Raw genomic sequence first — 23,966 nt, 5'->3', positions numbered from 1 at the left:
AATAGAATTGCAGTAGCGAAAAGAGGAGAGCTATACCAGGAGGGATTTTAAGAGGTAATGCTGTGGGTCTGGCTACATTTGGAAAAGATAGTGACTCTGCAGGGTTACTTATGAGTACCAATAAAACAACCACTTCTGTTACTACTGCATGTGCTTCTCTGTGTTCCTTGTCACTATCTAAATCATGAAACTGCAGTTGCTTAAGTCATTCAATATCTAGCTGCATTCTTCCAGATTTATGCTATGTTTGAATAGCCCCAGTAACATCTCTTGAAGCAAATGCTGCAATTAGTCTCTGTAAACAGCAGAGCTGTGAGCTAGAATGACTTCTTATTGGCATGTGATTAAATCTAAAATATGGCCTGGGAGAAGAGCTGGCTTCATTCATAGTCTTGAGGTTTGATTGTATATACACAAAGTTGAGACTGGGATTAATCTGACAGCTTTGCTGGGGTGTCTAGGACATGAGAGTGGAATTGTTTTGCTAGAGACATGAACTATAAGCTTTCTCTGAGCTGAAGTGGAATACTATTGGCATATCAATAACAACCCTAAAGCTGCTATTAAGTCAGTCAGCGCATCTTATGGGACACATTTTAAATTAACTAGTATTTCTTAAGCACCAGCACAGTATTTGATCTGCCAAAACAAACCAAAGAAGAAATGGTCCCTGTCCCAAGGCTCTTGCCATTAAAACAGACAGACAGCCAAAAATACACCAGGAAATTCAGGGGAAGGATAATCTTAGAGATTTTTTTCCCTTTTCCTTCAAGCACTTTACTAAAGCAGATTAGCATTAGAGCTCTCTGTGATTATAATGTAGCTGGTTAAAACTATTCCACTTTTAAAGCTACCCTCTTGAAAACATTGAACAGCCACAGGCAGTCATAGCTTTATTACACCATTGCAGAGGAAAACACATGAAAACTGGCTTTTATTCAATGAAAGCTACACAATTAGCTCAGCTCTTCCACTTATCCTTCTTTTTTGGGCTTTTAAATATTTATTTTTCTTAAATTAACTTTCCTGTGAGAAATAGGCTCATTAATTACATCATAAGTACCGAGGCAGCATTTAGTAATCATAAACTATCAACATTCAACTCTTTCCCCCAAAAGAGCACGACTTGTTACAGGCAGTTGAGCTCTGTTGTCGTGGGAGCACTGCCAAGGTCTGGTTCTCTAGTGAAGTCAGAATGGTGCAGAAACTGGAGATCAGTGCAGCCAAGGAATTTAAATGTGTAAGTTAAAAATAGCCAATGTGTTAAGTAGGGGGTCAGTTTTCATGTGGGACATTTATGGTGAAGAGACTGAATCTGTTACCCATTGATGAAAATATTTATTTATAGGAAATTAGCTATTTGGAAGCATATGCCTGTCCATTTCGGTCAGCACTGGAGAATCAGCGCATACGCAGAAAGAAACTGGTGTCTGGTAAACAGAGGAAAGTGGCTTTGTCCTTCTAAAGATTAACTAAGATTTTCTTTAAAGATGACATTAATGACTTAAGGAGTTGTCATTCTCACTCATGTCATTAAAATCTTTATTTCTAAAGTGGGCTGTGTCAGGGCTGCCAGCTTAAAAAAAAAATGAACTTACTATTTCTGCAGCTGTCCAATGAGTTCCCTCCCACCCCCTTTAACTGGCAATATGAGAGAACTTATTCATTCAACTAGTAATTTAAACTATAAAATATTTATTTCCCTGCTTGCATGTCATATTTTCTCGAACACTAGTATCACTAACATCTGTGGTTTTAAACGGGAAAGGTTATTAGTTGAAATAGTTCAATACTTTAGGGGGAGGAGTTAGACCCAAGAAGCTGTTCCAACTCACATAAAACAACAAAGACACTAAATATAGTACAGCGTCTGGTGGAAATCTAAAATTTCATGTGCTCTCAAATTAATATTTTACAAGAAAATATTTTTACGGATAGAACTTTTTTTTTTAAAATATCCTCACACGTTTTCAGGCAGTTGGAAACCTTGTATCTCCCATGAATTGTGTGTTTATGTGGAGACCTGTATTTTTCAACTACACTCAATGGCCATGTCTATATGGGCAGTTTCGGTTGACAAACCGGGCTTTTGTCCACAAAACTCGCTGTTCGTCTACATGGTTAAGGCGCTCTGTTGAGAGTTTGTTGACAAAATTCAGCTGCTCAGCCGGTAGCGTTATGCCTCTACCTGGTCAAGTATAACACTTCTGGTGACAGTGTTTTGTCGACAGTGTGCCCATGTAGACACTTCTGTTGAGAGAGAGAGAGGTCTTCTCGTTCCCCTGGCAGCCCTGTTTGCAGAGCTTCTGGTCAGCCATTCTTTCGAGAGAGGGCAAGGCAGTCTGGCTGCTCTCTGTCGATAAAGCAGCTTGCTCTTTCAAGCCACTTCTATGTGTAGACGTGATCTGTCGACAGAGATACTGCCAAGGTTTCTCTGTTGACAGTGACATCTGTTGACAGGGCTGTCCATGTAGACGTAACCAATATGTTTTATGTGCTGTGTGATGTACTCCATAGAACAGATCCTTTGAAAAGCAATAAATTCTTGCTTCAGTTACAGCCTCACAATTGAGAGTGGAATCATTACTCATGTCAGACATCAAGATCATGAAACAAGATCATGCCCTCCGTGCAAAGAACCCCTTTAAAACTGTAGTCTGAAATGGGATTTCAATGATATCTGTGAAGCCTTTTTCACCCCACTACTCTGAAGTAGCTATAGTGAATCAAACTGGGAACTGAGTGATGTAGTTTGGCATCCCTGCAGTACTTCATTAAGAAGGAATAGCACTAGAGTGCGAGGCAGGAGGGTGTCAACTGTACCACAAAGTTTAAGGAAAAACTGATTTAGGGTAGACATTTCTTACCTTATTTTGAACTCTGTTTGGCACCAAAGTCAAAGAATCCATTCTTAAGAGACTTTCTCACTAAAGATGATTGGGCAAAGTATTTCTGGAGTAGTCTAATGCCATTCCTAAAGTAGAAGGTCATAATATCCTCTTCCTCTCAGGACTGAGGTCCTTATGGAAGAAAACATCCCTATCTCGGACAGCATTTAATCCTGTTCTTCAGACCCGTGCAAGTCATTTCCTGAAAGGACCCTTGAGCATGATAGATTTGAAGAGGGGATCAGTAGGTCAGTTAGTCTGACCTTCTGTATATTACAGGCCATAGACTTTCACAGTTGCTGTGCTGTGCTTTTGTTTGTTTAAAGCATATCTTCCAAAAATCCTGATGCCTCCTCCATAACCCTCACAGTCTATCCAGGCTGAGGAGAAAAACATTGAGCTCAGAACTTAAACTTTCTTGGCTTACGTGGCAAAAGGAAGAATGCTGTTGCATGAATAAAAGATAAGTAGTATGTAAACATTTAAAATGTGATCATTCTTGGGACCTGGACAGGAGATAGCAACTTACAAGCCAGATAAGGAGTGTCCCATCAAAGGCATAAAAGCTGGAATACATCTAAAAATATTTTTACTTCAGTACAGCTGTCACAAGAAAGGCACTTCTTTTTTTTGGTTTTCTTTTAAAATATTGAACCAGGGAACACAGCTGAAATGCCACTTCTTATTTACAACATTTAGAGATTTGTCCATGACGTAATTGGACATCTGCACAGAACAGAAAAAAACAGAGCTGCTGCTGTAGTGCCTTCCATCGATGGAACAGCAGAAACATGAGCATGTTTTCTTGACCCCAAAAATTAATATTTAAAATGAATTCTGTGAAGCTCAAGGATTTGCATCTCAAATTGCAGGATAACGGAAGACTTTATAAACATCCTTAGTAGTCTGCAGAAAGTAGATAGGTTACAAGGTTCAGCTACTTTATCATAACGAATAACTCATGGTGTAAGGGCTATTTAAAATCAGGAGAGAGTTGTAACATGGCAGCCATTTGTATTGCTGGGAATAACCAGTCATACAAAACTACTGAAATAATGTGGTTATACACCTTTATCCTTACATAGCATTTCTTATTTCCCAGTACTGAAAAGCACATTGAAGATCTGTGTGCTATTTTCTTATCACCACGTTACAGACAAGTAAATTGGATCAAAAAGAGCATGAGGCCAAAATTTTAAAGCTTAGGTGCCTAACATTAGACATGTAAAGTCACACTTAACTCCTCAAATCAAATTATTTTGGGTGCTTAGATTTTGGCTTACTTTAAGGTTAAGATTTTCAAAGGACTTAAGTTGAGGACCTCAGAGGATTTAGTCAACTAACTCTCAATAATATCAATGGGAGTTAGGAGACTAAATACCTTTAAGGAGCAGGACCCAAATGACTTAGACACTCAGGTTTCTAAGCAGAGGGGAAAGCAAGCTGGTGTGCCCCAGTTCAGCACTCCAGCCACAAGCTGGCTGGCTGGGGCATATGGCTGCAGCAGGAGAGGAAGGGAGCACCTAGCCCAGATCCCGGGTCTCTGCATGCTGCTCTGGTCAAGCAGCAGCCAGGTTAAATGGCTGGGCAGGGTTGCACCCCCTGGAACTACCCCAGCCCCAAGCTCCCCAGCTTCCATTTTGAGGGGCGAAGGGCTGGAGCCACACATACCAGTGCCTGTGTGTTGGTTCCTGTTTGCTGGGACAAGGGAGTGATGGAAAAGTACAGAGCCTGCTGTGTGCCTTCTCTGCCCCTCCTCTGGGCAGTCAGCATGGGGATTGGGATATACCCTTCTGCTTGGTACCTCCCACTGGCTAGCTAAGGTGACTCTATCCCATCCACTGCCTTTTGAGGATTATTTTAGCTGCTGTTCTCTGCCCACTCATTGTACAAGGAATCCTAGGTACCTGAGTTTCTGGTAGTTACAACATTGTTCCTGTAATTTTCTAGGCACGTAAATGTAAGGTGGCATGCCCAGGTCTGGTTGTGGCTACTATGGTCAGGTCCTCTTGAGAATTTTACCTTAAGGATAGCTCTGCACAGCCTGTGTCAGTGAACCTACCAGCCTGGGTCAAGAGTCTTGGGTCTCTTGCAGGTCTCACATCAGCACCTTAAAAATAGCCATGTAAACAGTGCTTTGAAGCTGCAGCTCAGGCTTTGAAGCCAAATCCTCTCTCTGGTCTTCAGAGCTGGAGCCATAATGTCTACACTACTATTTTTAGCATGGTAGCCTGAGCCTCAGGAACCCAAAGGAACAGCTACCTGGGGGCGGGGGGTGGAAAACACCCTAGAGCAGCAAGTCTTAGTGCCTGGCCAAATGGATTCGCATGCATGCTGCTCACACTGTGGCATTAAAAATAGCAATTTAGACCTTCAGGGCTGGGCTGCAGCCTAGGCTTTGAAATCCAGTGACAGGGGAGGGCCTCAAAGCCTTGGGTCCAGCCTGAGATCACACATTGGCATTTTTTAACTCCACAGTGTGAACATGAATCAGCCTCACTGACGTGGTGGAGGGTTGTTTTTTGTTTTGTTGTGTTTGTTTTCTGTGTAGACTTATCCCACGCCTGTCAGCTCTGACAAGGGAGCATCTTACTGTGGGCCACGTAGACTTACCCTAAGAGCATAACATTGGGTGTTTAATCTTGCCAATTTTAGCCTTGTCCAAGGTCATTCAGGGTGTCAGTGACGATGCCAGGGATAGAAATGAGGCTCTACTCAAAGGTCCACTTGAAAAATTTCCGGCTGAAAAATACAGCTTTTGGTATTGCTCTCTCTCAAAGGTTAAGCAAGCTATGTGCACACCATTCAGAGGCAAATCAACAATATATAATCAGTAGCATACATGATGATGTATAGTAGGTAACAGTCTCAAACAAATAACTAGTCCATGCCACAAAGAGCACAAATCTAAAGACATGAATGGTTACAACACAGCATAGTGCAACAGTGAAAAGAATCAGGTATGATCATTAGAGTTGGAATGCTGAAGAGTGTAACATTAGTGTCTGTCTCAACAGCATGTAACAGCATGAAGAGTGACGTTCAAAAGTTGGACCTCAGTCCCAAGGGAGTTCTATTGCACTTCTTTTAAAATGAAAAAGGGAATAAAATCATTACTCAGAGCTAAGACCAATTTACTAGCTTTTGGCATAAGAGCAAAATAAATACGGATTCCTTTTGCCAGAATTAGGTGAGTTAAACTCACTCACTCCTTGTGTTCCAGCAGAACCAAATATCTGTCAGCATCATTAGTCTTGGAATCATGTAACAAAAGTGCAAGAGACTTGTTCATTATTTCTTTGTCTTTTCAGCCTGTTTGCATATCTGAAACTCAGTTAATCTTAACGAGTTTATTTCAGCCAAAGTGAGCTTGCTGGGTTCCTTGTTGAACAGGGCTGTTAGGCAAGACAGCTGCATGACATTTGCTTTAATTTGTGGATAGTAAAACTCCTTGCATTTGTAACTGATGGGAGGCAGATATGTAATGCCTCAGTGAAGGACTTGGAGCATTCTTTGCAGGGCCATTTCAGACCAGAATGCATTGAACTAATGCTAAATGAATAGGGCGTCACAGATATTTGATAATTCTCATATTAATTGTAACCTGATGTTATGTTTTCTAAGTAATATTTGAAGAACAGTGGAGGTCTGAGGGAGTGAGATGCTGCAGGAGGAAAAAGAGGACTGCAAAGAGAAGTGTAAAATTTTAATTCACAACATATTTCATAAATGCCTTGTTCAGCTCCTGAACAAATTATTTAAATATCAACATTTTATATTATTACTCAAAATAGATACTCTAGCTCATTGCTTATGCAAGCAAAGAATACTTCCCTTTCCTCATCTGCTTAACAGGCATCAAACAATCCACCTTATTTCAGCATGGTCACCAGGCAAAGGCTGTGTCTATACCAGACACAGCAGCCAATTGCTGATATGCAATGTTAGCTACACCAGTTGTGAAGCTAAAATCGACTTATCAGTGGTTGACAACTATGGCTGTGTACACAGAAGGTCAACGGGAGTGTTTAACCTGCCAGCCTTCTTTAATCCTCATCACTTGTGAGAAGTTCTGGGGTCAACTTTGACCCCAGAAAGTGCCATTTAGTGCATGCACAAAACAAAACCATGGAAGACTGACCCTGAGTGGGTTGATCTTCCATGTAGTATGGCTGTAGGCATAGAAATGCTAAGAAAATTAGAAAAGTATTCACTAGGCAAGAACATAATGGTTCTTCTTTATAGCTATTTACCACTTGGTAAAACATGAAGGTGGGGTCTACACATGCGCCTCCCTTTCGGAAGGGGCATGTTAATAAGGCACTTTGGAACATTGCCACACTTGAAATTCCCTTATTCCCAAAACAAATTTGGAATAAGAGAATTTCGAAGTGTGGGGTTTATTTTGAAGCACCTGTGTCTACACAGCCAGTTTGCATTTTGAAAGCAGCACTTTCGAAGCGCGACTGGCTGCCATTATGCTAATGAGGTGCTGAATATGCATGCCAGCAACTCATTAACCTGTTCTGAAGTGTCTCATTAACATGAGCCTTCTGAAAGGGTGAGGCTTGTGTAGACACAGCCAAATAAAACCTCTCTCATTCCAGGGTGTAGCTTTCCAAAATATTATTAATAATCATCTTTTAATTTCAACCAAAGGAGTGTTTTACTTGTTCCCATGTTTAAAGTAATGGGACTTTTCAATGCAAGTACTGGTGGGCGATCTCCTTTTCAAGATGAAGCATTTTATTTATAATAAGGAAAATGGTGGTGTCATGAAGTTGAAGACACACTAAAATGCAGATTGAATTCCCCTTACTGGACATCTATCTGTCTGTTAACCTCAGATGTATTACTTTAGTCATATATTGAGATTTCACAGGTTATCTACCCAAAGCTCTTGTATTGGTTTAAGCCTGTACAACCCCATGAAGATGAGCAATGTCACGTTACTGAATTCTGAGGTCTGAAAAATTAATTTAGACTTACACTTCAACCACATGTATTGTTCTTCACTTTGACATAACACCTGGAGACCAATCAGATCAGGGCTCCAAAGTGCTAGTCATGATAGAAACAGAATAGAATGACAGTTGCTGAGCTAAAGAGAATACAAGCTATAAGACAAGACATAACAGGTGGATGGGACAAAGAGAAGAGGGTTGAAGGAGATGGAGTAGCAAAAATAATAGCACTGCACAGTTCTTAGTGGATCTGGAACAGCGATCACATGTTGTCACCTGTTTAGCCATAATCCTCTGGCAGTTTTCTGCACGCATGATGAAAGATCTGAATTTTGAGGAAGGACTTGAAGGGAAATAAAATAGCTTTACAGATTTTGAACCTAAGTATGCATGTCAGTCTTTATATGCACACAGTAAAACTAACTGTAGCCTGAGAACACAAATGCCAATAATTTTATTTTTGTGTCCAGGTCCATGTCAATCTTATCTCTTCTTTTGCTTTTCATTTTAAGATTTTTGGGCTGCATGCAAAGAAAAATCCTCACACATACCCATTCCTTTAGTGCTGTTGGGATTTCTTTTTCTACTGCAGAGTTTTGTCAACCTGTGGGCAGGCAGTATGAGCCTGGGGGGAGTGGGATAGAGGAGAGCAGAATCCGTGAAGAAAGTTGTATGCCCTCGATCTGCCAATCTTCAATGCAAATGTGCTCTTGTAGTCCTGGCTAATGCAGTGAATGGCTGCTTGAAAGCCATGGACCTTCTGTCCCTGCTCTGACAGCAGCTCCTAATGCAGTCAGCCACAGGAGCAGTGCACATGTACATACAAGGCTGCAGGCTCAAGAAGCAACTCACAGTCTGTTCCCATGGCACTCATCTTAAGCTGCAATATTATATGAGACTGGCCTCCCGGAGCCTCCAGTGGATACTCCCCCTCCACCCGCAAGCATCAAGGAGCCTTTTGCTGAGAGAAAAACAGAGAAAATGGGGAGGAAAGAGTAAGGCCACACAGCAAGAGGCGGGGAAAAAATAAGACCACCATTTTCAAACAAATTCAAGAGTGGAAAAGTGACAGGAAAAATAGTTGGGGCCTGTCTCGTAATCTAGACTAATGATCCAGTCTTTAACAGATTTGTTGAAAACTAATTCAGCTGCAAGAAACCACATTTGTTGTCACAACTGGTGCCTAACTCCTACTTTTGTCACAGTGAGTTTTCATGAGCAGTGCAGGATCAGACCCCCTATCTAAATAGGAGTGAATAACGGCTGTTACAATGACAATTTGAACCATTAAATTCCACTGGAATTCAATCTAGTCATTACACTACTGCTGTAAATGGTGTTAGAGAAAAGAAATGTACGACCCATTACTACAAAATAACAGAAATATCTACAAATAGTGTAACATAGGCTACGTCTATGTCGATACTTACTGGGAATGTCAACAGCAGCTCTGCAATTTTGGGTATGCCAAATGTGTACCTAAAATCGATTTTGCAGCCGTCGACATTGGTCCCTCTCTTCAGCGCAGAATGTTGACGGGAGTGCTCCTGCCACCAACATTCCTTAATCCTTGCAGTTTGCAAGGATTTCCAGGTTCAACATTGATCTTGGAACATGCCAGTTCATGCATGCATGAAACAGTGCCCCAGAAGATCGAACATAAACGTTGGATCTTCTGCCACTACTGTAGACCTAGCCTAGGTCTACACTATGAAATAAAGTTGTATTTTTTAAAATCGACTTTGTAATTCTGGGTTTTATAAAGTCGAAGTTGAGCTTGTGCACCTGCTCACAAAGTTGACTTAGTGCATCTCTGCTAAATCACCGAAGTTCAACTGTTGCAGCGGTGCATTGTAGGAACCTATCCCACAGCTTTTTCAGCCTCGTGGCATTCTGGGATTTCTTGCTGGTGAGTTATGGGAAAATGTTGCTGTGGGTGTATGATGTCATCTTCCAGAATGCGTTGCCCTCATTCCCCTCCCATTGAAAACAAACCACCATTTTTTTGGTCTCTTTCCCTTGTGAGATAAATTGTTTGAGTCATCCATATTACATCCCTCTTCCCACAAAAGCCGCCACGCTTACATTTCTCAGCCGTTACTGGTGAGACTGTGCTTCATTCTGTCCCTTTTTAAAGAACGCTGACATTAAAAAAATAACCTGACTGTACTACGTCAATGGGTCACTCAACTACCTTTCCTTCCAGTGAAAACACCAAACAAGTGGGTTTCAGACACCAAAGCCCATGATTCCCAAGTGGCTCCATGCAACTGGGGAAAGACTTCAAATTATTCTCAAGGAAAGAAGGAAACAAGGAAAAGTAGCAGCAACGAAGGGTCCTGTGGCACCTTATAGACTAACAGAAAAGTTTTGAGCATGAGCTTTCGTGAGCACAGACTCACTTCATCAGATGCTGAATCTGTGCTCACGAAAGCTTATGCTCAAAACTTTTCTGTTAGTCTATAAGGTGTCACAGGACCCTTCGTTGCTGTTACAGATCCAGACTAACACGGCTACCCCTCCGATACTTAAGGAAAAGTAGGGAATCCTGGGGAGAAAACACCAAACAGATGAGCTTCAAAAGGTGAAGCACCCTTAGCAAATGAGCTTTGGAAGCACCCAGCTGACTGGTCCTTGTCAATAGGTCACTCAACTACTTTTCCCACAGTGAAAACATCCCAAACACATGGGCTACAGAAGGTGAAGCCCATGATGCCCAAGTGGAACAAATGGCTGCAGGCAATTAGGGAAAAACTTAGTATTATTCACAAAGAAAGACAGTATAATGTAAAAGTGGTAGTATATTGGTAGTGTATCTGGCTGAAGCGAGGAATGGTCTAGGCAAGGAGACCATTAGAAGTATTTGCTTTAGACTTGTTATGAACCCCTAAGACTAAACAGAAGAGAGGTAAATAATCACAGAGGGCGTACATGTCCAATGGCTGCTGGAAGGAATCATTACCCCATCAGAAGCAGTAGTGGCTCAAGAAGAGCAGGAAAAGTTAAGGAAGCATTGGAAGATAGAAAAATTGAGGAAAGATTGAAGTGATTCCCTTGCTTCTTCTAGTAGAGAGAGAACCCACAAGCTCCATTCCTTCATAGGAAATCTTCCCCCCAGCCACACAATTTGGGAAGGGAGAGTACTGGAACTTTGGCTGGGAGGTGCCTCTGCAGGACCTGCCCCCAAAAATATCAGCTGGCAGGGGTCAGCTGAGTAACTTGTTGACATGGTTCAATCAGTTGTGCACCTGGGGAGGGTCCAGCCCAGAAAATGTCTGCTGCCGGGGTCCTGCCCCCAAGCATGTTGCCTCTGGGGGTCAGCCCCCCAAAATATTTGTTGCCAGGGTCAGACCCCCGGTGCCTGGTGAGCCCTGGAAAATGTGAAGCAGAGAAAACAAGTTTCTCACAGGGAAGAACTCTTCACCCTGAGCAGGGCAGGACATGCTGCTGTCTGGAATAAGGGTCCACACTGCACACCATGGTATGGTGGAATGTGGGATATCCTGCCACCAATATGGTGCCTGAAGAAGTTCCTTGGCCTTTCCTGCTAAATCCTATGCAGGGAGGAAGCCTTCACTCCATGCCAGGCAGGATATGCTGTTGTCTGCAAGCACAGCCCCCACAGTCTAGCCACCACGTGGTGTGGTGGGGCAGGGGTCACATGGTGACTGGGTGGTGGTGGGGGAGTGCCCCATACAAATGTGAATCACGGAAAAGAAGTTTCTCGGCCTGTGCTGCTAAATGATGTGCAGGGAAGAAGCCTTCACCTGCACAGGGCAGGACATGCCATGCTGTCTGATGTGCAGCTATCTGTCCCCACAGCCAAGCTACCAAGTGGTGGGGTGGGATGGATGCTAGCCTGCCAGCCAAATAAGAGCCTTGCTCTCCTAATGGCTTCATGCTGGGGTACTTTTTCATGGCTAGATGCCATCACCATACTGGCCAGAGAGAAAATAAATTCAAATTGCCAGGCTTCCTGATTCCTGCTTCCTGCACTCCTGGAAAGAAGTGTAGATGAAAGCAGCCAGAACAGACACATTCTGGGCATTGTGGGATACCTCTGGGGCTGATAAAATTGATATAAAGTACTGCTGGTTCCACACTAGCATTAATTTGATGTTTTAAATTGGAACTTGACGTTACGCCTCACCGGAGGGTTGGAGTGAGAAAGTCAACCTTAGCACTCCTTAAAATCAGCCTAATGGTATTTGCAGTGAAGACAGTCACATGGTAAAATTAAATGCCTTGAAGTTGACTTTATGCTTCAGTATAGACGTAGCCATAGAAATGCATAATTAAAAGAAAACCATAGATTCCCTCATTAATTGTATTCTCATAAGAGCTAATGCGGCATTGGGATGACATGCTCTTTTTACTATTGGATATGCCAGATTCCTCCTGAAAAACTCTCGGCTTTTGGCTAGGTTTACCTAGTGCTATACCAGAATGTGGTCACACATGAAATTAGGCGTCATCCATGAAGATTTCATCTGGCAGTCAATGGCATTGCTGAGAACTCTGGGTGTTTAGCCCTATCTATCTTGGTATAAAGTCCCCATCACAACACTATCTGGATACCTAGGAAAGGAGAGGGCTCCTGATAATGAAACATTAATCTCCTCCAGCTAATTATTATTTAAGTACTTGCATTTATTTTAATAAAAGATGCAGAGGATTATTATTCAGTATCAGGAGGCACTCCCATTCCTCCAGAGCCTTGGCATTTCCAGAGAGTGCAAGATTAAATTAAGGAGCCACACTAGTGGGTTCCTAGCCTCACCCAGGAGGCTGGTGCCTATGGTATGAGGCATTGAGAATGGTGTTAAACCTGCTAGAAGTCAGGACTCAGCAGGGAAGGGTAAGGATGTGCTCAAATGTGGGAGAAAAAGAAAAAAATTGATTTTGATTTAATATGAGAAGATTTTGTTTAAAAAATGAACCTGGTCTTTTGTTGGCCTCTTACTTCATTATAAAAGATTTTTGCAGTCATCTTCTGATGAACTCTAGCAGCCTTTATTGTTTGTAGCAGACCTCTGAAATTCAGCAACAAGGACACACTAGGGCCAGAGAAGAGCCTTTTCTCTGTTCCATGAAGTTTAGCTGAGTTATAGACTACTGATGAGTCCTACTTCCCTGGTGTCACCTGTGTTCCTCAAGAGAACATGAGCAGGCTATCAAAACAATAGGTTGAACAAGATCATTCTAAAAAGCCACACCCACCTTGCCCCCAGAGCAACATCAGCACACAGTGGGGCAGACATGCCAGCTGCTATGCTGTCTTTCTACTGGCCTCCCCAGGGGAGGAAAAACAATGGCAATGCAATAGTACCAGTGGCCCATCCCTAATCTCCGTAATACCATGTGGGGCAGGAGCTCCCCCAACATCCAGAGACAGTGAGACTGGGATCTCTCTGACCATGTCATCATCATCATCATCAATAACAGTGGGCTCAGCGCCCATTTGTGTCTGGTGCCTCTCTCACTATTTCCTTCCATCTTTCCCTGTCCAGTGCAGAGTGGCTTGGTTTCTGTAAACTAGCTCTGCACCAATCTATTATATCATCTATCCATTCTCTGTGGGGTCTGCCTCTCCTATTCGAACCGTCCATTATGCCAAATAACAGGGTCTTGATTTTTCGTCCGTCATTCATTCTGCAAATATGTCCAAGTAGTTGTAGCTTCTGTTTTGTAACCTACTGCAGCAGGTTCTCTTTCAGCTGTATCTTTCTATATAATTCCGCATTGGTGACCTTCTGCATCCATCCTAGTCTCAGAATCTTTCTATAACAACTCCTTTCGAATGCCAATATTCTTCTTTTTGAATCTTTCGTTACCACCCATGTCTCACATCCATACAACATGCTGCTGAATACACATTTACAAGACACTCAGCTTCGTTCTTAAGCTAATTGTTTTGCTTTTCCAGATCTTATCCATTGCCTTCAAACTCACTCTAGCTTTTGCTATTCTAGTCGCTATTTCCTTCTTACAGTCTAGATCATAAGTTATGTTGCTCAACCATGTCATGGATCCAATATATGGCTTCAGTAGCCCTTCCTCCACTTTGGATGGACCACTTGGAGCCTCCCCCCACTCCCCATCACCTGGAGGCAGGTAAAAGAGAAAAGCAGGCTGGGTTCCCCTTGACCACTACTCTAAACCCAGCACATGGCCATTGCAACTTATGCCTGCTATGGGATAACAGTCTTTTCCTGCTGCCAGACAACATTGTTAGTTTGATTGCTCAAGCCACACTGATGTGCTGAAGGCTCAAGTTTCAAATTCTACTGATCATGTAGCTGGGGGAGGGAGGAGATGGTTCAGGTTTCATCACATAATGACATTAGTTATCCGTTATCAATTTCCCTTTAAAATACTCAGGAAATTGCAGATAAAAGATGAAGTTAAAAGAGTGTTATTACTGACACAAAATCAAGCATTCAAACTTAGAAAATCCTGGGTTGAAGGCTGCTGGTGCAACACTAGTTTGGCACCATTCTTGCACATGCTAGGATATACTATACTTACATGATCTCCAGCTGTCAGGATCTAAATGATGTATATTTATTCCCTCCTTTATGAAAAAGCAAGGAAAAGATGTTCCAGACACAAAACTTCCACTGACCCAAATCCCCCTCACCTCAGAACCTGTGAAAAGCATGGATCCTGTACTGTGCCCTGAAACAATCAACAAACCTGAGCTCCATTGAACCAGCGGGGGGCTGTTCATTCTGGAGTCCTGAGCCCTCAGCTAGGGATTCTTCCAAAACCATGAGAGCTAACTTGCATGCTGCAGCTGATATGTGGAGAGAGGAAGCTTCCAAGTTAGAAAGGGCCAAAGCTATACGGGGTTTTATTGGTTAATCTCAGTGCTTTGAAATACACCAAGAAGCAAATAGAAAATCAGTTCACTTGTCAAAGAAATGGCATAGCATATTCCTTGTGGCTAATACTATATAATGAGTGGGCAGCTGCATTCTACATGACCTTTGGTTTCCAAATGCTTTTCAAATATAACCCCAAATATAGCACATGACAGTCACCTAGTCCATTAGCAATAGCTGTAAAACCTGCCAGGGCAAGATCTGAGTTCAAAGGGAAAGGCTCTAAGCACCTTGTTAGATGCAAATGACTTAAGTCACTTTTGGTCTCTGATACCCCAGGGATGCCAAGAGCAGATGGAGGTAGAAGAGGAGCCCCAAACAGCCACAAAGTTTAGATAGACTCCCTAATGGAATGGGGAGTGAACTGGTGATATGCCCATTAAAACTAAGGCAACTAGGTGTATGAAAGCTGTTATATTCAAAGCATGATCCAGAACACCTTACCATCTGCAGCCGTATAAAAGGCCTACAGCAGAGTTCCATGCACTGTTTGGTAGATCGAAAAATAAATGGGAACACAATGGATCAGAGTGAACTCTTTGATCCACCAAAAAAAAAAAAAGCTTCAAAAAGCAAATTTAGTGTTTGCAATTGCTGTTGCTATGACAGCCAGGCCTGCCCACAGAGCAAGGCAAAGGGCACAGTTGCCCCTGGGCCTGGTGTTTCAAAGAAGCCCGGCAGCTGTGGCAGCTGGAGCTCCAGGCCTCTTTGGCTACGTCTGCATGGTGGGGGCTATCTGGGGATACAAAAGTATCCTGAAATACCAACACCATTGCTTTTCACTGTTATTTCAGTCCTGCTATTCCAGTTCTAGTGCCCCCATCATAGAAGGAATAATGGAACATTCGGAATAGACCCTTATTCTGAAATTTGGTGCCATTTGTGTAGTGCAAGTTCTATAAATTATTTAAAAAAGACCTCACTGTGTAGATGTAGCCTTTGAAACGACAAGGCAGGGCTGTTCCCGCTGCACACAGGTGTCAGGGAGTGGTGGGGGAGGGACAGCACCACAGTCCAGGTGGTACTGAGCCCTGACTATCCTTGGTTCTTCCCCTTCTGCCCTGGGCCCCACCCCTTTCAGGTTGAAGAGTTATGCCCCCGCTCCCATCTTGCCCTGGAGGCTGGGGCTGCAGTCAGCGACACTTTTGACAGCTATTATCTGGATGTGAACGGACAATTGGAGTGATAAACTCATGCAGACAATCTCACACACAAAATGTCATGGGTGACTCTCCCATAAGCTTATTTTGTGATCTTGAAATATCTCAGAGGCTGGCAATGTGTTAGTGTTTGCTGCAGAAAACACAGTGGTAGTAGTTTCTAACAAGGCATTGTATTATTAGAAAAATTTCAAGGTTTAGAAAGATTTTCATAAATACACAGGTGGTTGTACAAGTGATACTAGCCAACAACTAATAGGAGTGTGAACTCACCTTGTACATTAATACAAAGTTTTCTTAACTCTCTTTGTGTTATTTTTATACAGTTCTAAGAGCGTAACTCCTCGGGTAGCCAACTGATGAGTGTATAGTCTCCCAGCCTCGACATTTTCTCTGTAACACAGAAAACAGACAGATACTGATATAAAAATAGCTTTGTCTCCTCTCATACTGTTCTTGTTGTTTTACCTGCCTCTAAGCAACATTCCTAATTGCTCATTGTGACCTCTGCAGATAGACTCTTGTGCCTGCATGGACTCAGGCCAATATTGTTTATCTCTGGGATGAGCTTTTGTCATAAATGAAAACTCTGTAATTGTAAAAAGATTATATTTTAATAGGAGTTTTCTGGATACAGTACTTTCCTGTAGGCATAAAAAAGTACTCTACTCTCTGCCTACTCATAACATTCTTCTGATCTCCAAAGTTTTCAATCAACATTTGGAGTCAAATTCAAAGCCCACTGCCCTTGAGTCACAAACTCTTACATGAATTATACAGTTCCCTCATCTGAAGTTGCTTCTTAAACAAACTTTATTCCTGGGGCATAAAAGCTGTTCCTCACTTCCTGCCCCAAGTTATCTTCCATGCTACTTATCACCTATTGGGTAAATAAGTTACTGATGCCAAGAAGTGACACTAGCTGTTCTGCAGAAGGTGAATATAGTGCCTTTTCCAATGTCAAGAATTTGAGGAGGCTTGTGTTGAATTATACATTACAAACATCTTTATCCACTATGCAATGGCTGTGTCCAAGGCCATTACCTTTATTCCTTGGGGGATCACAGGAAACTAGTGAGATGAAAGCTTAAAAAAATTAAAAACTTGTTTGCCACCTGAGGCATATTTAGTGCCTCGTTCAGCTCAGTTCATTTCAATGCTACATTGGATTGGGACATTCAGACAAATGAGGGATAGACACCTGGGATGGATTTAAGTGGCAGGTTGCACCTTTACTAACTTAAAACTGAAAAGTGATGCTGTGCCCACCCAGTGTTCATTGCCTACATGAAACCCTCTTGGTTCAGAAATTCCTGTTACAAAACCAATTGCTCAGGGTAGACCTGTCTGGGGATACCTGTAGACTCATTTGATCCTAAATCCTCTCTATCTTCCCCACAGGTGAAGGGTGGTATTTACTAAGGGGAGGTGCCTCAGTCCACAAAGATGTCAAGTCTCGTATGCGCACATACTCCAGCATTGAACTACCAGGTTTCTTTAGGGGTACATGGGACACCACATCTCATCTTTATGTGTTTCTGTAAAATAAGAGGTGATCCAACTCCCCCCAGCAATCTACAGGTATATAGTTTGTTTGCAACGGTATGTACATGTAACAGTTAGGACACTATGTTTTTCTGACAGATACGTTATTCTCTGCCTCTTTATGCACATTTGTGCTGAACCCAATCCAATATATGCTTTTATTTGCAGCAGAGCTGGATTCGGTAGAAGCAGTTTGGCTTAGAAAATACACAGTTAAATGGAAGGTAGCATGGATTGGTTCATACTGCTGAGGCCTTAATCTGGTAAACTGGTGCAATTTCAGGGAAAGCTGGAACTACTGTCAACAGGAATGGGGGAATTTATCTTATTAATGAAAAATAAATATGTAAAGGTTTTGTGCACACTCATCTTTTATGATGGTGTTTTTCAAGCTCAGGCAGCCCAGCTGATCATACACTGGGCTCACCTCAGAAAGCTTTGCTTCCGCACCGGAAAAGTGAATGCCCCTTTCTTTTAATAGCATTTTTGCTACATACACACTCAGACTGCACCAGAAAATTACATGCAGGTAAAACTGGGCCACACAACATAGAAGATGCAGATTTCTGGACCCAAATTTTGAGTGGCACTCTACTGAACTTTTCACATCAGGATTTCTTTATGTGGAGCTGTACATTATTAATGATGAAAAATAGGGTTGCTCTAAAAAAATCTGCTTGTTACCTTAACAAATAATATTGCTGATGCCTGTTTCTCTATTTATGTTTTTTCTGGTTATACTGCATTACCTTTGAGAACCTTTGTTATAAAGTGGTTTATCTTCTCGAAAACCTTTATTAAGTAGCTTCACATCCAAGTTAATTTTGGAAGAATGTAACAAAATTTCACATATGGATTGTACTGGTTGGTTAAATTGTGAGTAAGAAGAAGAATAGTAATGCTTTTTTTTTTTTTTGCAAATATTTTGTAAATTATATTTTTATCCATGCTCATGCAATGCAGAAAGAAGAATGAAAAGGCCAGTAATTTTCTATATCTGGAGCCAAACCACTTCTGTGAGCTGGAATAACTTTAGGTTACTTCACACGCTCATGAAACAATACTTTGACAAACTGGTGCACTGAGAACAGATGCAGGCAGTCTGGCTAAGAAGCCCGTAGCAAGTTTGAACAACTTTACATCGATCTGATTGAAGCCCTGATTGGAATGGCGGGAAGGCCTTCAAACCTTTTTTATAGATTGGAGTGGAAGAGGTAACATAAGCTTTCTGATTAGTTTTATGGAGTGATGGAAACTGCTGCAAGCAGAGAACCTGTTAGGTGTGGGAGGGAGGAAATGGGAAGAGGAAAACCCAGTGAAAAGGCTGCAAGTTGATCATCTCTTTAAGAACAAGATTTTAGGGGTGGAGATGAATCAGCGTCTTCAGGAAAACCATATGCAGGCTTTCACCTCTCAGGGCTTGGTTTTAAATCTTAAACTGTCGTACACACAAAGGAGTTCAACTTGTGGTCTTCTCTCAGCCCCCATTTATGTGCACCAGACAAACATCATACATGACAATGTCTTGGCTGCTACTGCTGTGCTGAAACCACTGCTTGCCAGGCTGACCAACAAGGTCTAATTTTCTGTGCTCCCCCAGCTATCTATAGCCATCTGGTGTCTCTTGTCTTATGCTTAAAAGTGGGACAGAAACAGTCTTTTTGTTCTGTCTGGCTGCGTCTACACAAGGGCGATCTTTCAAAAGATGGTTTTCCAGAAGACCTTCTGAAAGAGCACGGCCACACGCAAAAAAAGCAGGTCAAAAGATCGGTCTGCTCTTTCAATAGAACGTGTTCATGCAGTCTCCACACTTTTGAAAGAATGGGCCAGGGGTCACAAAATCCAGCCACGAGGATTGCTCTTTTGAAAGAAGGGCCCGTGAAGCATCTACACATCCTTTTTTTCCACAAGAAACTTTTGAGAGGTGCTCTTTCTGATCTGGGAGCAGGAGAGGCCTCTGGAAGAAGAGCCACATTCTTTCGATTGTGGATTGAAAGAGCACCTTTTGTGTGTGGACATGCCACATAGTCTTTTGAAAAAAGGCCTAATTTTCTGAAAGACCTTGCTAGTGTAGACATGGCCTATGTATGCTGTACCTGCCCCCGTGGGATCCCGCTCAGTGACTGAGGCTGCATCCACACTACGAGATAAAAGTGATATAAATTCAAATACTTTATTTCAATATTATGAATTTGAATAAAGTGTCCGCAAAGCTTCTTGAAATTCAACCCATCTTTTCTCTGTGTCAAATCTCCGCATCCCCATTGCCCTGTGCAAGTTCGACAGTGTGAGCACTGCATTGTGGGTATCTATCCCTCAGTGTCTTAGCCCCAGTTGCTTGTGGGTATTTCATGTTGGAGCCCCAGAATTTGAAGCACTGCCCCAGAATGCACTGCATCACTTACCACACAAAAAAAAGACCTGGAGATTGTGCCATTTCCTGCTGCAGCATTCCTGGGCAAGCATGAATCCACAAACGCTTCAACTCATAGCACAGAACTTTTCAGCAACCACAGCGGCTGTCACACAATTTGTCCTTCAATTCCAAAGCTCAGTGATGCTCAGCTGTCCTACTGGTGCTGCTGTTAATGATGATGATGGTGATGACGAGGGTGGTGGTTTGGAATAGCAATTATGCCAAGCGCAGTCCAAGAACTCAGAGCTGGTGGCTGCCATGACTATATTGCTGGCAGTGGAGTGGTAGTTTTGGACTTGAGAGACCAGCACACACTGGTAGGATCACATAATTTTGGAGTCCTGGGATGACCAGCAGTGGGTGCAGAATGTTCTCATGTGCAAGGTTCAACTTTATGGACTTTTGTGATGTGCTGGTGCCCACCCTGAAGCACAGCAATGCCAAAATGAGGCCAGCTTTTACAGTATAGAAGTGTGTGGCAATTGGACTGTGGAAATTTGCAACCCCCGACAGTTACTGGTCAGTGGCAAATCAGTTCAGGTGGGGTCTGTGGTGATGGAGGTGGCCCATGAAATCTGTTGGCCTCTCCTCAGGAAGACTGTGACTCTGGGAGATGTACAGGCCATAGTGGATAGCTTTGCTGCCCATAGCTTTTCTAACTTCAGTGGGGCAATAGATAGCATACACATCCCCATCATGACCCTGGCACACCTGGTGTCGGAGTATATTAATCTAAAGGGGTACTTCTCCATGGTCATTCAGGGGTTGGTAGATCACAAAGGTTGTTTTACTGACCTCAATGTGGGCTGGTCAGGGAGGGTTCGTGACTTGTGCATATTCTGAAATTTGGGACTGTACTGAAAGCTCCTGGATGGGAGATTTTTCCCTGACTGGAAAGTCAAGATTGGCAATGTGGAGATGCCCATTGTTATATTGGGCGACCCTGCTTACCCTCTGCTGCCCTGCCTGATGAAACCCTACACAGGAGCCCTGGACCCCAGCAAGGAAATCTTTAATCACAGACTGAACAGGTGCAGAATGATCATGGAATGAGCCTTTGGACTTTTGAAAGCAAGGTTCAGATGTTTGTTGACCCGTTTGGACATTTCGGAAGCTGATGTCCCCACCATTATTACAGCATGCACTATTTTGCACAATGTATGTGAATCAAGCTGGGAAACCTTCCTGTCTATCTGGAATTCTGAAGCAGAGGCAATAGGCAGGGCTTACTCACAGCTGTCTACACTGCCATCCACCAGTAGCCATGCTCAGCCTGCACCAATGAGGGATGCTTTAAAAAACAGCCTTATGACTGATCTGTAACGCGCATGGTACCTATGTATATCTCTGCCATAATGCCAATACATGAACAGTGCTTTAATGAATGAATGCTCTTTTTCAGGGGGAGGGGGTTAAGTTGCCGTAAATAGAATGTGCTGTGCCTTCAGTGCCTGCCCTCCCCCGACACATTCCCTCAGCTGCACGTCTGCTGTGGACAAGGGAGTTTCACTGCCCAGCTGTGCCCTCAGAGGCACTCCCCCTCCTCCAGCTGCCTGGTTCCCTCAGCTGCAGATCTGCTGCGGACGAGGGAGTTTCACTGGGTAGCTGTGCCTTCAGTGCCTGCATTCATCCTCCCTCCACCTGCCTGTTTTGATCTGTGGCCCCCCTCCCCCTGACCCCCGCCAACACTCCTGCAGGACAAGAAATCACACCATGCTCAAAGGAAACATTTTATTTTTGGGAGCAGGAGAGATTTAAGTGGCTGGGAAAAGAAGCTCTCTCAAGGGTGCTTGAATAGCTTTTGAAGTGGCCCTTGGGGCTGAAGAGGCAAGGTAGCCTTGCCCTCCTTCCCCGCATGTGAGGACCTTGAAGACAGGGAGTGGGCGACTTCTCCTCAGGGGACTCCGGACAGTGGGTATCAGCTGATGCCCTGCTGGGCTGGGAGTCCCTCTGCAACTGAAGCAGGGAGTGCAGGACCTCTATCTGCTCAGTAACAGCCTTTACGAGCTTTGCCGCAACCTTGGTCTGCTTTGCTGTGGCCTCATTCATCTTTGGCAATTGCTGCTGCTGCAGGTCAAGCATTCTCTCATTGAAGTTTACTTGACTCTGATGCCACTCAGCTGTACTGTGACGCCACTGAGCAGTGTCCTTTGTCAAGTTCTTACCCTTTGCCCGAGTGTCTTGAATGTGCTGCACGATCATATTTTGTTTGCATTTCCTGCATCTCCTCATTTTCTCTGCAACATTGGGCACTGGGTCTGGAAAATGAAGATCAAAATTAAGATACAGTTGACATAATGTGCTCTGAAGTGCAACGAATGAGTCTTTCTGTGTACTATCACCGAAAGTATACTTTTGAAGGACACAGGGGTTATTAAGGATGGTACAGTAAGCGTGCATTTCGCAATTCTTCACTTGCCATCACTTATCCAGCACATTGCTTTGTGGACATGGTGAGTTATAAGCAATTGTCCTCTTTTGGTGGGAATGGGAAAGTCTGCAAAGCAGGGGCAGCTGCCAGGTGTCCTGTGGCAGTGACAAATGGATGGCTGCATGTGGGCTTTCGATGCACAATACAAATAACGTAAAGAAAAAAGTATCCAAAGAAAGGCTGGGTGCAAAGGGACATGGGAGAGGAAAAGCACTGCAGAGGAATCCCCTGCATGGTGCATGGGGATTCCGGTGAACTGAAAATAAATGGTGCTTGGTAAGAGACCTGGGAGGGGAACACACAGCAGAGCCCGGCAGCCAGGTAACACCTGGGAATCCTGGAAAGTCCAAAGAAATGCTGGGGGAAGGGGCTTTGGGAGGGGAAATGCCCAGCAGAGCCTGGCAGCAGTGTGGAGTGGGGTGGGGAGTCATGAAAAATGAAAAGGAATGCTAATTGGAAAGGGACATGCAGGGGGAACCCTCAAAAGAGCCTGCAAATAGCATTGTGGGGTGAGGAACGGAGCACCTGCTGGCTGCTGCAGGCCAATGTAAAGGGACAGCAAGTATGTTAAAAAAAAAAAAAACAGATGCGAATTCCAGTGCGCCCGCAGGTTGCCAAAGATGACATCACCTTCTTAAAACTAACTGATATGGAGAATGAACAGCTACTCCCCCGGTGTGATCAAAAGCCTGGAAAATCTACTAAAATGCTGTGTGGTGCCATGACACCAGATTGCTATCTGGTTGCCTGGTGTGGCAAGGTGTGCTACTGTGTAGCCGTCAACAAGTCAGGCCTGCCCAAGAATCTCGTGAAAAAAATACAAGAGTGCCTGGATAAGGCCTTTGAAGAGATCTCCGAAAAGGAGAAGTGCTCCATCCCAAGAAACATTAATATGCTGTTCTGAGGGGCACAGAATCACAGTGAGTAAACCTGTACCTATGCAAAACCCTATAGTTATACCCACCCCCCACTGTTTCTGGCAGGCAGAATAAACACTCACCCAAACTGATTGCTGCAGAGAGCTCAGGGACTGGCGTGGATGTGACTGGCACAGAAGGGACTGCTATGGAGGGGACCGGTTCCAGATCTATGGTGAAGAGATCTGGACTGTCCAGAACAACTTCCTCTGTCCCATGCTCTTTGCTCCTTTTGTCCTCTCCATTGTCCTCCTTCTCTGGGCCACGCTGCTCCTCCAGGCTCACCCCGGACTCCACACCAGCGCCTCCACAAGTGTCATAGTTGAGTTTGGGCTCCATGGCGTGGTGGCTCCCCATAGGCATGCGGAGCTGTTGACCATAGTGGCAGGTCTGTGGAGCTTCCCCGAACCGCTGGTTGGCTTCCTGGACTTTTTGATAGGCCTGAAGGACTTGTTTAACCTTCACCTGGCACTGCACAGAGTCCAAGGAGTAACTTCAGGCGGCCATCTCATGTTTCTCTTGGCAACCCAAAGTCTCTTCGCCACCGATTGGTCTCCCCAAATGGCACTGAGATCCACAGTCTCCTGGTGGGTCTCAAGATGGGGATCTTTTGCGAGCCTGAGAAGTGCTTGTCAGATTACTGCCCTGAGTACTCATGATTACAGTACTGGGCTACTGATAATTGCTACCAATGCGGTCTGATGGCTACTGATTCAGTGTGACACAATGGACAAAGGGATTTTTTCATAATGGACGTCCAT

This window comes from Carettochelys insculpta, chromosome 6 (genome assembly GCF_033958435.1).
Source record: "Carettochelys insculpta isolate YL-2023 chromosome 6, ASM3395843v1, whole genome shotgun sequence".
NCBI classification, from domain to species: Eukaryota; Metazoa; Chordata; order Testudines; family Carettochelyidae; genus Carettochelys; species Carettochelys insculpta.
The sequence above is the reverse complement of the archived record's forward strand: the minus strand, read 5'-3'. Positions refer to the sequence as shown.